This window comes from Vigna radiata, chromosome 6, assembly GCF_000741045.1.
Source record: "Vigna radiata var. radiata cultivar VC1973A chromosome 6, Vradiata_ver6, whole genome shotgun sequence".
NCBI classification, from domain to species: Eukaryota; Viridiplantae; Streptophyta; class Magnoliopsida; order Fabales; family Fabaceae; genus Vigna; species Vigna radiata.
Window position 1 is genome coordinate 8,520,690 of NC_028356.1, and position 16,187 is coordinate 8,536,876.

General features: G+C 33.3%; 1 pseudogene; it reads left to right on the forward strand.

Annotated features, from left to right (window-relative positions):
* The first annotated feature begins 6,068 nt into the window (after nt 1–6,068).
* On the forward strand, nt 6,069–7,883 carry LOC106763368 (annotated as a pseudogene).
* The last annotated feature ends 8,304 nt before the right edge of the window (nt 7,884–16,187 follow it).

Genomic DNA, 16,187 nt, shown 5'->3' on the forward strand with positions numbered 1-16,187 from the left:
TTGACTTTAATAAGAAAGAGAAAAAATTAGAGAGGTGCAAAATGAATTTATGAAGAAAGAGAAAATATTAAAATAATATTAATTAAGGTTAAAATGGTAATTTTTGGAAGTGGAGAATGAAAGCTTGGAGGTGTAGGATGAAACACCCATGAAAATAAGATGTGAAGTTTATCTTCTTAAAGAAACACTCATTTTATTTAAGGCTTGTTTTCCCTGTTTGCTTCTTGAATCTTTGAGACGCTTCTAATTTTTTAGACTAGTGCAATTCTTCATTTAACTTTATCAAGTTTCATATGAAACATTGATATAAACTTTCAAAATAGACCAACGATCATTATGAAATACCAATTAATAGCAACAACACTAAAGTAATTAAGTTTAAAAAAATTGTTAGGAATTTGTAAGAAGAATTAATCCATCATAAAAATCTTATGAAATATATTGTGACAAAGGTCTTTTAAAAAAATTGATTATATCACAATAATAATTTGAAGTTTTTTAGTGTTGAAAACTTGTGACAACTACATTTTTTTTTATTGTAGTAATAAAGATAATTAGTTACCTCTCCAACAAGTACACAATAATGTTTATAAAAGTGTTCGATCAATGGAATAACAAGAGTGAATTTTTATGTTATAAAATTAATTTATTTTCTTGTAATTTTGTAATCAATTAGTTTAGCAGTTCTAAATTGATGAAAAAAAAAAGAGATTCAAATATATGAAGCTATCGGAAATTTTAGTTAGTTTCTATTTTACTATTATTGCGAATGATTGAGTTACAGATGTTAGGGGAATGGATGGGCTGGGATTCGGGGAGGTATCTTGTTGATCGTTTTGCATACCTTGTTCAAGTATCGCTCTTTAGCTTCATTCTTGTTCAAGTGTCGCATGGTTTTGGAGGAGCAGTTATATGAGACAAGTAAAAGGCTTGCAAAAACTGAGGTTGATCTCATCTTCATCGTCAGACATTAAGGCTTCTTATAAGCAGCAATTAGAGAATACAAAAAGAATTGCCAAGTTAGAACTATGGTCTCCTTCCTCCCTCGCTGCGGAAGTCTTATGGTCTTGTCATGATGAGTACACCAGGGTCAACACAGAGCATTTCTTTTCTGTCCGCTTTGGGCCAAGCCCTCACAGGTTTGTTTTTGGTATCACTCCAAAAGGTCTCTTACCATTAGAAGTATCTATGTGTATATAAACCCTTGATCAGTCCTTCTTCTACTCAATGTGGGACTTTGTTTGCGCTCCAACATGTCGGAGGCTTAGCAGGTCCTACTGCCCTGGCAAAAATGAAAAATGAAATTGATATGTTGGGACAGGATTCATTTGAAATAAGGAGGAGCATATTTAGCAGAAACAGTTTACTGGTTGAATCTTCCGTTCCTCCCATCAGAAGAATCAATACTTTGATAAAGCTGTTATGTGCCGTGGAAGAAGAAAACAAGATTTTGAAAGAATTCCAAAATAAGACAATGAATGCGCTTCAATTATTCAGAGTAATGTTTTTTCCTACAGCTTCAAAACTTTTGTTTCTTAAGTCACAGAATAAAGATTTACCTAGATTAAGACAACTTCCCAAGAAAAAGAATGGTTCAAGACTTAAATTTATTTGTTCCAATTTTCTACATTGTTATTTATTCGAACATACTAACGAGGTACAACATTTAAAGTTAGGTTTAAACCATTTAGACGTCTTTATTTTCGTTAGGTATTCTCAATTTGGTCTCCTTCTTTTAAATTTTTTCAATTGAGTCCTTATAAGTGTTAATTTCAAACAAATTAGTCCCTGCCGTTAAAGATCGTTAACGGTGTTAAAATGGTACAGAGATGGCGGAATAATGTGTTAAATAATTTTAATGTGGCATTGTTGGAGAAGCAACGTGATACTTAGAGAGCTGCACGTGGAATATATAATTAAAAAATATTCTGAAAATTAAAACCCAAATTTGGGTTCATCATCTTCCACCTTTCTTTCCTGCAACTTGATGATTCAAAATTGAAACTTCCATGGTCCCCAAGTTGCAAATGCACACACAAAAATTCCCCATAAATATTTTTTTTTCTCTCATTGGAATTCAATTCTTAATTTCCATGGATACTTTCGAAGAAACCCTACCCACCCAATTCGATTTGGATTCGTTCTTTGACTAGGTGCCTGAATTCGACGCCCATGACTTTTTGCAGGATGACACCGCTCTTGTTAGTGTCGCTGGCGACAATATCCCTTCCCGAACGATGACGAGAACGACGACGAGGAAGAGGAAAAGGACCGAAAGGGGAAAGGGATTTCGCGTGAAGACAAGGGAAAAGGGAAAATGATACAAGAAGACGAGGATGATGATGATTCCGACGACGATAGTGATGACGACGCTTCCGATGACGACGAAAGTGACTTCTCTGACGACCCACTCACCGAGGTCGATTTGAATAACATTCTGTCGTCTAGGACTCGTGGGCGGACGGGGGCGGCGAGTGCAGGAGTGCGCATTTCCGATGACTCGGGGAAAGCAGTCGTAGGCGGCCTAGCCGATGATGACGATGATAGCGACGACAGTGATGCTTGAGTTATGCACAGGTTAATGAGGGTTTTTCTGGAGGAAAGAGATATAGCTTTGTCTACAGTGAGAAAGAAGTGTTCTTTGTTTTCTTCGCGCACAATGCGTTTTTTGTTCAGAAGTTCTGCTTAGATAAAATTGTGCAAGTGCTAGATTTAGCCTTTTTTCTCTTTTTAACTTTTTCGTTCTTGGTAGGTAGTGTATGGATAGTGATGTTTTGAGGTAATTGGAACGAACACTAAACTGAGAGAATGTTAGGTTTTAGAGAAATTTATGAGGCTCATATTCTTCTAAACTGACTCCACTTGATGCTGTGAATGGCAAAATACTTGAGAAGAGGATGGAGATGAATTAAAGCGAACATGGCAGAGTCACTATTTTGATTTTGTAGTTACTTCATTGCAGGTTGATGGTGCACGAGAAAGATGATGGTGTTTCTGAGACGCGATTGGATTTTCTGGAAGATGACTTTTTTCTTTAATTTTTTAATTAAAATGTTAAAATGTTTTTAAATTACACTTTTATAGCTCTCTGAATGCCACACTTAAAAAAATTGACACGTCACACTCTAATCTCATAAAAAACTTAACATTGTTAACGATTTTTAACGGCAGAGGCTAATTTGTTTGAAATTAGCACTTATAAAGACTCAATTGGAAAGGTTTAAAAGATGAGGACCAAATTGGAAAGACCTAAGGAAAATTAGTTTAAACCTTTAAAGTTATAATGAATTGTATTGACATTTAGATGAAACTAGTTTAAATTTGTACAGAATGTGTTCATTTCCTGGTCAATGTATTTAATGGTAATAAATCTAGACAAAATTATTGTTGTTAAAACGGATTAAAATTAAATGAGAGAAGAACATGAACAATATTAGATTAACTCTAACAAATTCACACTAATTTTGTTTATAATTACTAAATATATATTTATTGATTATTAAAGAGAAATAAATAATTAGTAAAACTTAAGTATAAATTTAAGTTATACATTAAAAAAATAATAAAAAAATTACATAAACTTATTATTCATAAATTCATTATTTTAAACTTTCAAATTAAGATGTTTTATTTAGTTTTGATTCAAATCTAATTGAACTTTTTCACGACAAAATTAAATTACCATCTTATATACTTTAAAAATATATTTAGTCAATAGAAAAAGAATTAAATATATTTAGTCAATCAAAGATTTTAATATTCTATGTTGTTACATAATTTTTCTATATAAGTAGCAACTAAGTTTATTGAAATATCTTACAAAATCTATATTAATTTTATTAAAATGTGTGTATATAGTTCTTTGACAAATTAAAAATACTTATATTTGCAAAAGGTTAAGAGTTAATTGCATTTTTTTCTTATATTCAAAATGAATATTTCTTCAAAAAGAAGGCTTTTGACCCACATGACTTTTGTGGATATTTTAATTCCACACGATTTTTCAATTGGGGTTTTTTGATCCCGCAAGTTTTTCTAATCCCAAGTCATGTGAATCAGGACCAAACCATGTGAGTGAGACCAAATTGATAGATCTATTCTCTAGTTATTTTTAACATCTGATTTGATTATTATTTTGCAAAACGGTGAATCTATTCAACCACCTTGTGTTCATATATCGCTACTACCATGACCTTCATAATAGATATGATGTACATCTAAGTTATTGTTGTTAAAACCATGAAAGGATTAAATTTAAGAAAATTTGTACAAAAAAGACTAACACAACTATTCACTTATTATTAGTTCATTGCTCCCCAATTATTTTTGACATTTGGTTTGATAATATTTTTGCAAAACAATGAGTCTATTCAACCACTTTGTGTTTATAACTGTGATAATCTTCAAGGTAGATACAAAGAACATACAAATTCTTGATGTTGAAACCTTCAACAAATTAAATTTAAAAAAAAAAAAACATGTACAAAAAGTTCAACACAGTTACCCATTTATTTTTTTCATTGCTCCCCAATTTTTTTTATGTTTGGTTTGACAAGTCTTTAGCGTACGCCTATTCAATCACCTTTTGTTCATATGTGGATAATGTGATTACCATCATGATACATATGAAGTACAGATTGTTGTCAAAATTTGAAAGGATTAAATTTAAGAAAATTTGTTCACAATATTATACCGTACCGTTCACAACATGAATAATAGAGCCAATTATTCTCCAAAATACACTAATTAATCAAATCCATTGCTTCCTTAATGAACAAGCCAACGAACAAATCAACATGCCTAAAGTCAACGAACAAACCATGTACGTAATACAAAACGTGCTAATATCTAATATAGTTCAAGGATATGAGCTTATTATGAAAGTTGATTACAGATTTTTAAAGGCACTGAACGTGTAAAAATATTAATTGAAAATTAGATTCCAAATCATTTTATAATCAATAACAAATCGTTAATGTTGATTTAAACTTATAAATATTATAAATGAGGATCTTTTTCTTCAAAAACATATCACTTAGACCTCAATTTGTTGAAGCTAAAAACTAATTTATATTTTTTAAAATAAACGTGTACAATACTAACTTAAAAGCCAATATTGAAATATATATATATATATATATATATATATATATATATATATATATATTTCATTTTGACTTAAATATAATTTGCTGTCTCTGTTTAACTTATTCGTAACATAATTATATTGATCTACATATTTTTATTTAAATCATATAAGTTTATTGTATCTTTTATTTTAATTAACTATATTATTTCTAATGATACCGGAAATGAACACCTAATTTATAGTCCTATTAAGATAAAATAAAAGAAATAAAATATGCAAAATTGAAAAATTGGTTAACATTATAATTTCCTAATATAAAAGTTACGCAAACATTAGGGAGGATATTTACTAAACTGTTCTTTTTTTTCATGTTATTTTATATTAGTGGTTTTGGGAAATTTGTATTTTATATTGGTTACTAAATCAAGGTAAACACTAATATTAATGGAAATAATAAGTTTTCAAGGTCAATTATGGTTGTAAACTCAAGTTATTTAAAATGATAAAGTCAAATTAAGATGAAAAAGTGATTGTAAATTTTAGTTTATAAAATTAATCATAAAAATTGAATTAAATTTAAAATCAAAATGTTATTTGAATCATCTAGAAATATATATTAATAATATTTATTAAATCCATCACATCACTAATACTTATAAATAAATAAATAAATAAGTATATTTTTTGTCCCTCAATGAAAATATGTTTAATGAATTTGTTAATTTTCAAACCTAAAAGTATCGGTGAGAGAATATCCTTTACCTTGAATATATTGCAATAGGTAACATTTGTCTTAAAGTTCAATAAAGGAAGTTGTGATGATATTTTTTTAAATAGGGAAACAAAATTTTGAACGAAACAAATAGAAGCAAAAGTATTTTTCATATCTAAAACAACAATCCATTGATCATACTATGGTGTGGAGCAAAAGTTCTATATAAACCTCTAACTCTTTGCTAACTTGCCATACAAATTCATAATGGATTATCATTTGATCTCATTCTTACCCTTTTTTCTATATTCACTGAGTTTCATCCTTTTTGTTTCACGGTTTCTAAAAGTGAGAAACAGATCCAAAAACTCAGTGAAAAGATTGAAGTTTCCCCCAGGGCCATGGAAGCTACCTGTCATTGGAAGCTTACACCACTTAGTTGGCTCTCTACTCTATCATCGGTTGAGAGAACTTGCTAAAAAACATGGTCCTCTCATGCACCTACAACTTGGTGAGTCATCAACCGTTGTAGTTTCTTCTCCAGAAGTGGCCAAAGATGTCATGAAAACCTATGATGCCATCTTTGCTCAAAGACCCCATCAAATTGGTGCAGACATCATGTGTTATGGTTCCACTGACATTGTCACCTCACCATATGGGGGGTACTGGAAGCAACTAAGAAGAATATGCTCACAAGAGCTTCTAAGCATCGGACGTGTGAGATCATTTCGATCAATAAGAGAAAAAGAAGTACTGAATTTAGTAAGATATATTGAGACCAATACTGGTTCTTGTGTGAACCTCAGTGAGAAAGTCTCATGCCTGACAAATGCCATCACTGCAAGGGCAGCTTTTGGTGAAAAATGCAAGGATCAAGAAGAGTTCATTTCCCTTGTCAAGAAACTTGTAAAAATGCTCGAACGTTTAGCTATTTTTGATTTGTTCCCTTCCTACAAATGGCTTTATGTGATCAGTGGGCAGAAACCTAGATTGGAGAAGTTGCACAAAAAATTTGATGTAATAATTGGAAACATCATTAGAGAGGCAGAAAAAAATATTGGTGAAGTAGAGGTTAATACTCTCCTCTCAGTTCTTCTAAATATGAAAAATGAAGGTGGCCTCGAATATCCTTGACAATCGATAACATCAAGGCTGTAATATTGGTGAGTGTGTGCATTACTTTTAGTAATTATTTGCCTATGTTACTGCATATTAATGGATTTAAGACCAACCTATTCATTTCACGTCAATATAAAATTAAAGAACAAAGCCACAAAAAATTATATCTAGTGTTATAATATTGTGAATAGAATTATACACACACACTCGTATAACCCTATAAATATTAATTCTTAGGAGTTGCCTTTTTCATGGGAAAATTTTGCAACATATGCATGGAAGTATAAATTCCAAAAGCTAAATAAATTTAAATTGGTTTTGGTGTTGTAGGACATGTTTGCGGCTGGAACTGATTCATCATCTGCAGTTATAGAATGGGCCATGTCAGAGATGTTGGAAAACCCAAAAGTAATGAACAAAGCTCAGGAAGAAGTTAGAAGAGTTTTTGGTAGTAAAGGATACATGAATGAAGAATCACTTGAAGAACTAAAATATCTGAAAGCAGTGATCAAAGAAACCCTAAGATTGCACCCTCCCGGCCCTCTTCTTCCAAGGGAATGTAGAGAAACTTGTGAGGTGAAAGGGTATACAATACCAGCTGGGACCAGAGTGATAGTAAATGCATGGGCCATCGCAAGAGACCCTGATTATTGGAATGATCCAGAGATGTTTTATCCAGAGAGATTCATGAACAGTCCGATCGATTATAAAGGGTCCCATCATGAATTTATACCCTTTGGTGTTGGAAGGAGAATGTGTCCTGGAATGTCTTTTGGGATAAATATCATTGAACTTTGTCTTGCACAACTACTTTACTATTTTAATTGGGAACTTCCACATGGAAACAAGAAAAACTTGGATATGACTGAAGCTCTGGGAGCCGTCTCAAGAAGAAAAACGGATTTAGTCTTAGTTCCCATTTCTTACAATCCTCTTCCTATTTCATCAAACCTTAAATTCTAATCATTAAAGTGTTTATATATCACGTTTCACTGTTGTCCTTGTTCTTTCTTATATGTTACTTGTGTGTTAAGATGTTGTGAGTGAATGAAAATAAGATGTGAAGTTTATCTTCTTCAAAAAAAAAAACACTCATTTTATTTAAGGCTTGTTTTCCCTATTTGCTTCTTGTATCTTTGAGATGCTTTCTAATTTTTTAGACTAGTGCAATTCTTCATTTAACTTATCTAGTTTCATATGAAATACTGATATAAACTTTGAAACTACACCAACGATCAATATGAAATACCAATTAATAGCAAAAGTAATTACGTTTCAAAAAGTTCATAGGAATTTGTAAGTAGAATCAATCCATCATACAAAAATTACGAAATATATTGTGACAAAGGTAATCAGTAAATTTTATGATTAAATTTTAATCTTTGTAACAAATGATTAGTAAATGATATTAGTAGGTTTTTTAAAAAATTGATTATATAGATACTAGCTCAGTTTTGCAAAAACAGAATATAACGTCACGCGTTCAACGTCCAACCACTGAATAGCCAACGTTAAAAATGACCAGTAGCATTTTTGTAAATAAATGCAATTATTAAACGTCATTTATAATTGTAATTCGATGTAAAAGTATATAAAATGTCGAATGCTCCAACATTAGACGTCAAAAGGTTAGTAAATTCAACAAAAATTTGAGCAGGAGATTGAAAATTCATTCACTTTATCTTAGCGCGCGAGACCCTCTTCTCTTCTCAAACTTTTCTCGAACGAAGTTTGACGATCATCACATGTAGTCTTTTTTTCATTTGATACAAATGCATATAATTAACTACTTTATGTATACTTTTCGTTTATTTTGACCGATTATTTTTGTACTCTTGCCCTTAATAGGTGCATTCTGTTTTTTCTCTCACTGGTGGCGACACTTTATTCCGATAAACCCACCGAAGGTTATTTTTCGTTTTCGTTTTGAAGAACTTATTTGTTAAACTTGTTTGTTGGTTTTTTGTTGAACTTGTTTGTTGTTGATGTTTGGTTGAACTTGTTTGTTGTTTTTGTTGTTTGAACTTGTTTGATTTTTGTTATTGTGATTTGTTGTTGATACTACACGTTGATAGTCCATGCTTTATAAAAAATCAAAATCTGAAATTTGTTGTTTTTCTGCTTTTCAGGTCTCGTAGAGTTGTAAAAAATGATTACAATTAGTTAAAAAAAATGACTAAGTTTGTATATTGACAAAATTTTACCTTAAGTTAGTCGTATATTGACAAAATTCGACCTTCAATTAACGTCAAATTTTTTAAAATTCGACGTCAATTTAACGTCTCCTTATATGACGTCGTTCACGAATTCGTTTCTAAAAACCCAAAATATTCGACGTTGTAAGCAATTTTGTACTAGTGGCTATTTTATCACAAAAATAATTTGAAGTTTTTTAGTGTTGAAAACTTGTGACAACTGCACTTTTTTTATTAATAAAATCGTAATAAAAGAGACTACGAATTACATTAAAATCGGTTAGTTATATTTTTTGTGACATCAACTACATCAGTCAAAAAATCTATCATCATAAAGTAAATAGATGGTCTTAGCTTGTGAAGTTTTTCTTCAACAAAACAAAATTAAAGAGTAATTAAATTGTTTTAATACAGTTTAAACGATATGCTTAACTTAAAATGATGTGCGCTTTACTTTTACTAAGCGGGGTGACATTTAAACAAACATTGTCTTACACTTATGAGAGATCATGTCTGTGTCCATAATTTTGCTCTTAAATAATTGTTCAAAGCAACTTGGAATTTACACTTAAGAGTGTGTGCTTAAGTGTCCGTGATTTTTCTAAAGTAGTTGCTCAAAGCAAAAAATAAGAGATTCTTCAATAATTATATTTTTAAACCTGTGTCATGATTGTGTTGAATAGCTTCACCAACATTTATGCAATGTTGTTTGTTAGTGTTATTTTCAACTTCTACATCATATTCATAGTAGTTTTGTTTAGTATAAATTTGAATACCCTTAACTAGAGTATTGGACTCCCCACTACACTCACTCAATCTAGACTGATCCATTCCATTGATTTCAACTTCTAAATATAGTTTTATTTCGTTAGACTCATACGAGTTAGGACTTTTTCCACTTTCTTATTTGTTGGTATTCATCGTCGGAGTAATTATAGACTTCTACGAAAAAGCAATGACATGCATCAATCCAAGCTATGGGTTTGCAAGCCATCGTGAGGTACACCTTGCGCATTTAACTTTATCTCCTCAACTACCTTCTTGACAAGATCCTTCATAGCCAAGTCAACAACATCCTTAGGAAGGTCACACCATTCATCATTCGTATAGAACATGAAAGGTTGATGTCTCTCACTCTTTTTATAATTTGAAAAATGCCTAACTAAGTTTTGTCCAATATGAGGACCAACATTTGTCATCTTGTTTCTCATCTATTTGTTCATCAATGACACATACAATGGCCAATGGGCTATAATTGGTTGTGAAGCTCCACTAAGATGTGCAGCTCATCGGATCGCTCGCTTGCACTCATCGGGTCGCTCCACTATAATGTAAAGCTTCATTTTTATCTACTAACCCAATATTTATAAACACACTTAAATATAAAAAACTCAGGTGCGACAGTTAAAGAGAAACCTAGACCTTGATCAATTAAATAAAAACCTCTCAAGTCATGTTCATTTTTCACTCAATCACCATCATCTTATCCATGACATGTTCTCTAATGCATTTCATACCACCTCATTTTGCACCAAACAACATAGTGACAATAAATTTGACAACTTTGATGACAATAGTGATGTTTACATTAAATTAGATTTCATTTTATTCAATGTTTAAATAGATAATTAAAGCTTAAACAATATCGTATCACACTTAAACGATGAATATCATGAACATTACTTCAAATTAATACATTATATTAGCGCAACTTACGTACTCTAACCCTTTTACCAAAAGAATTTACAAGGTACATGCGCATGAGGTCTACATATTTACATAGTTTACATTGTTGCACACTCACACAACAGAGTTCACACTTCTACCACAACAGACACATTTACATAGTTTACTACCTCTATTCCAAGCTAACTATCTCTTTGCCTAAGAAACCTATCAAACATAGCCAGAAGAATAAACTTAAAGTGTGCTTTTCTAATTTCAAATGCAATTATGCATATCCAATTCCATAAACAGGTCTGAAATGATGAGACAACATGGACAATGCACCCTAACCAACCAAGACATAGGACACAACCTAAAACCACCATTTCCACCGATGAATTACAACAGAATAAGCGTGACAGCAATATCAACCAATATGTGATGCAAACAATGATTCAATTAGCATCATCTTATTACTCAACATATTAACAATAACTAGCTTCATTAACGACCATCATACTTATACTAATTAATTTGAATACAAACAACAAAGCAACAAACACAAATACAAAGAACAAAGCAACAAATACGTTGATACATAAACAAATTCATATACACACAAAGAAGGACTCAGAACTTACCTCGATGGTCCGCCAAGCAGCTAACAGTTTAGGACTTCTCGACAACCATGAACTCTCCCTTGACAAAGATGTAGTAAGCAAGGACCTTTGACAGCAATAATCCCTCCAATTACGACACACATTCTCCTTGGACGAAGGATGCCACAACCATGCACTCTCCCTCAACTACAACAATCCCAAACACATACAAACAACCCTTGACTAAGAACCCTCCATGAAGAAGCCTTAAACTGTCGAGCAACACCCCTGGAACCACAACCGTGACATGACAATACCGGCCTCCCAATGGTAGCATCAATGAAGGACAAACCCTCCGCTAAGATCATCAAAATCTCCAACAAAAACTATTGTAATGAGGCCCAAAAGAAAAGAAAGGCCCAAAGCCCCTCAGTCCATGACAGAGAACGAGAAATATCTCTCTGATGTTGCAGCTGCGTCAGAAACATCAACTGGACAGAGAGAGAAGCAGAGGAGAGNGTCTTCTTCTTCTTCTTCACTGTGGAGGGAGAAACCACCGTAGAGGCATCGGAAGGCAACCGTTGCAGATAGTGAAAGAGAGAAAGATGAAGATCGAAGCAAGACGAACACAAAGAGGTAAGAAAAACAATTTTTCATATATGATGATATTACAGAGTACTGTGTGTACTGTATGTTCTGAGATATGAACTACAGAGGGGAAAACCTAACCTTTTAAAGGTTAGGAAAGGGAAACGGGGATGAAACAAAAGGGTTTAACAAACCCATAACAGAAAACTAACTACAATACGCTCCCCTTAAGCTGGATTGTGTATGTTTACCAATCCAAGCTTGGGAACAATAAACTGGAAACGCACACGGTGAGGAAGCTTCGTGAATATGTCGGCAAGCTGCTCGTTGGAGTGAATCGGAAGGAGACGAAGAAGATTTGCTTGAATCTTTTCACGGATGACGTGACAGTCGAGTTCAATATGTTTAGTTCTTTCATGGTAGCTTTGGTTGTGAGCAATATGTCTGGCAGACTTATTGTCACAGTAGAGGGCAGCAGTAGCAGTGGTCTCAATATTNAGATCTTGTAGGATGTAAGAGATCCATTGAATCTCGCAAGCTGTTGCAGCCAGNGCTCGATACTCCGCTTCGGTGGACGACCTGGAAACAGTACTTTGTTTTTTTGTTTTCCATGACACCAGAGAGNATCCAAGGAAGANACAAAATCCTGTGGTAGATCTTCTCGTTTTAGGACAAGTTGCCCANTCAGAGNCACTGAAAGCTTTGATCNGGATATTGGTTTCANCAGCAAAGAAAAGGCCTTGNGAAGGACTAGCTTTAATGTATCTAAGCATGTGNTGCAAAGCCCGATGGTGATAATCAGTAGGTGAATTAACAAATTGACTGAGAAGATTAACAGAAAAACATAGATCAGGTCTAGTATTGGTAAGGTAAAGAAGCTTCCCTATTAGCCTGCGATAGGAGTTAGGATTTGTCAGGTGATTTTCGTNCTTGTATAATGAACTTGTGTCACTTAGAAAGGGAGTAGNGCAAGGCTTAGAACCCAACATTCCTGTNTCTTCAAGAATATNTAAAGCATATTTCCTTTGGCATAGGTGTATTCCTTTTTTNGATCTAGCAACTTCAAAACCTAAAAAATACTTTAGCTCTCCTAGGTTTTTGATTCGAAAAGCATGATGGAGAAGAGCCTTTATGTGGTCAATTTCTTTAATAGAATTTCCTGCCAAAATGATATCATCTACATACACAAGGAGGACTGTAAAAGTGGTAGAAGTCTTTTTAATAAAAAGAGAGTGATCTGATTTAGATTGAGTGTAATTATTAGACAGTAAAAAGGAAGAAAGCTTATCAAACCATTGTCTGCTAGCTTGCTTGAGCCCATATAGAGACTTGGTTAACTTGCAAACTTGTCCTTTTTCCTGAATATCCAGCCCTGGTGGTATCTCCATGTACACCTCTTCATTTAAATCTCCATGAAGGAAGGCATTATCTACATCAAGCTGATGTAGATGCCAATTCTTTGCGGCAGCAGTGGCCAAAATTATTCTGACAGTGGTTAGCTTAGCAACTGGTGAGAAAGTGTCTAAGAAGTCTATACCTTCTTGTTGAGTATATCCTTTGGCAACTAAACGAGCTTTATACCTTTCTATGCTTCCATCAACTTTATGTTTTATTTTGTAAACCCACCTGCACCCAATGGAATTTTTTCCAGGAGGGAGTTGAGTTAAGATCCAAGTTCCATTATCCTGCAAAGCTTTGAGTTCCTTCTGCATAGCTGTAACCCACTCATGATGTTCTTTGGCTTCATTATAAGATTTAGGTTCTTTGTCGGCAGAAACAGCTAGGGTGTACTTTAGATGTTTTTTAGATAAAGAATCATAACACAAAACACTGGAAATGGGATATGGGGTTTTGTAATTGTTTTTGGTACATAGAGAATCAGATAAAGAGTGATTAACCTGATGAATATAATCATTAAGATATCCAGGGACTCTTTTAGTTCTAGTGGGTCTTCTAGAATTGTTATCAATATCAATATGATCATTGCCAACATTTGTGCCAGTGTTTCCTCTGCTACCAGGTTCCTGTTCATTGTTCTCAAGAAAATCTGGTTGCTGTTCAGTGTCTATATTCTCAAGAAAATCTTGATTTTCATTACAATTAGTACCATACCAGAAATTATTAGGAAAAACATTTTCAATTTCTTGGTCAATGCAATTCTGCTCATTATTCTGTTGATCTTTATAGGGGAAAACATTCTCATAGAATATAACATTTCTGCTTAGGAAAATTTCTCTAGTATTTATATCAAGAACAACATATCCTTTAATCCCATTTTTGTATCCTAAGAAAACACCTTTCCTAGCTCTAGAATCAAGCTTGTGTCTATTATGTTCCAAAGTAGAAGCAAAGCAAAGACAGCCAAAAGTTTTTAAATTCAAATAAGTGGGAGAAGTGTTATGCATCAATTCATAAGGAGTCCTACCATTAAGAACAGAAGTAGGAAGCCTATTTATCAAATATATAGCATGAGAAACAGCATAACACCAATAAGCAGTAGGAATTCCATATTGAAAAATGAGACTTCGAGTTTTATTTAGTATATCTTGATGTTTACGTTCAACAACAGAATTTTGTTGAGGTGTTTCCACACAGCTTCTTTGATGTTCAATACCATAGGAATTATACATAGTAGTACAATTAAATTCAGGACCATTATCAGATCTAAGAATCTTAATGATTTTTCCAAACTGATTTTTGATTTTTAGGATAAAATTCTGCAAAAGTTCTCTAGTTTGTCCTTTATTTTGCATCAAAAAAATCTAGGTGTGTCTACTATAATCATCTACTATGGTAAGAAAGTATTTATGTCCATGAATAGAGGATATGGAAATGGGTCCCCATATATCACAATGTACAAGATCAAAACAATTAGCAGAAACAGTAATACTCTGAGAAAAGGGCAGTTTATGTTGTTTAGCATAATGACAAATATCACAAACAATTTTAGATGGCATTTGAACATAGGGAAAACTTTTACAAACTTGTTCTATGATTTTGTGTCCTGGATGTCCTAGTCTATAGTGCCATAGGTCATCACTAACATGTTTACAAGAAAGAACAACTTTAGGAACATAATGNTGTGTAAAAACAGGAAATGACTGAAGATAGTANAGGCCCTTGAAAACTTTAGCATGCCCAATCATCTTCAAGGNGGAACTNTNCTGAATCTGGNAAGTCTTAGAAGAAAAGGTTAGGATACAATTTAAGTCCCTTGTCAAGCTTTGAACAGATATCAGATTAAAAGAAAATTCAGGAATGTAAAGAACATTAAAAATGATAAAATTTTCAGAAAATTGGATAGTTCCAGCGTGTTGGGCTGTAACCACAGTGTTATTTGGGAGTTTAACAGTTATGGGTCTAATTTTTTGAAAGGTAATGAAATATTTTCTTTCATGGGTCACATGATTTGTGGCCCCAGTATCAATAATCCAGGAGAAATTACCTTGATTATCTTCAGGAATGTTTCTCTGTATTTGACTAATGTTGTGGGTATTTTGTGTCTAGGTACTCTCTATGATTTTAAACAATTTTTGCATCTGTTCAGGAGTAAAAACCTGCATAGGATTGCTGTGATTTTCTTGCTGAATGGTTTGATTCTGGGTAAATGTAGAGTCTTCTTTACAAGCATTAGCATATCTCCATTCATTTTGGCCTCCCCTGTCTTGATTTTGTTGACTGTTTTGATTATCATTCTTCTTGTACCATGGTGGAAAGCCATGTTTGTTGTAACATTCGTCAATTGTGTGGTTCATCTTGTGGCAATGGGAACATTGCTTCCCATAATTGGGATTTCTCCCCCTTCCTCTTCCTTGGCCACGGGAAGGAGTGCCACGGCCTTGACCTTTCCAATTAGGCTTGTCAAAAGTGTTGGCAAGAATTCTGAAAGAATCATTTTGGCCTCCCCTGTCCTGATGCTGCCTTTCTTGCTGCATTAGGAGAGAAAAAACCTTGTTGATGTTGGGAAGGGGCTCCATTAGAAGNATTTGAGTCCNGANAGTTTGATAGNTNTCATTAAGACCTTTGAGGAAGCAGATAACGTGTTCANCTTCTCTGTATTGGAGGGAAACTTTAGATAGATCACAAGTGCANGGGTTTGGGCAGGTGCAGTAGGGTATAGGCCTCAAAGATTCTAATTCCTCCCAGAGGATTTTTAAGTCAGTGAAGTATTGACTGATGTTTCTTTCTCCTTGCTTGATAGAGTGTAAATCTTGAAGTAA